Source organism: Chrysochloris asiatica, unplaced genomic scaffold (assembly GCF_000296735.1).
Source record: "Chrysochloris asiatica unplaced genomic scaffold, ChrAsi1.0 scaffold00669, whole genome shotgun sequence".
Taxonomy (NCBI): domain Eukaryota; kingdom Metazoa; phylum Chordata; class Mammalia; order Afrosoricida; family Chrysochloridae; genus Chrysochloris; species Chrysochloris asiatica.
The window spans coordinates 148805-149270 of NW_006409187.1; positions in this window are offsets into that span (position 1 = coordinate 148805).

Consider the following 466-nt stretch of genomic DNA (forward strand, 5'->3'; position numbering starts at 1 on the left):
GATCAGAGCTCAACCAGAAGTAAAAAGAAGAGGGGGGGGAAAAAAAAAAAAAGGTATTCTCATACAATTTCATGAACTTGACCTATACCTATGGAAGCAGTAGCTCAAAAGAGGGAATAAGTCCTTACAGCAAGAACCATTCCCACCGTCTCCACACACAGAGTAGACAAGTATGGGCAACTTGGACGTTGGCTACTCAAAATGGGTGGGTAGGGTTACAAAGGCAAGAAGTGATTGGCTTACAAGCTTTCAAGATGGAACCTAGAGACAGGGAACATGAAGGAAGGTAGAATCTCCAGTGAGTAGTATTCAATCTGTCTAGGCGGAGCTGATGCAATGAAATGCAGACGGGTTTCTTGTGATACAGTAGCGAATAGTTGTTATCAGGACTGATTGTGAGGGTTCGAAATGTAAAGGTAAATGTTTTATAGCAAGGAGGGGATTCAATAACTTTCCAGTCTAGGAG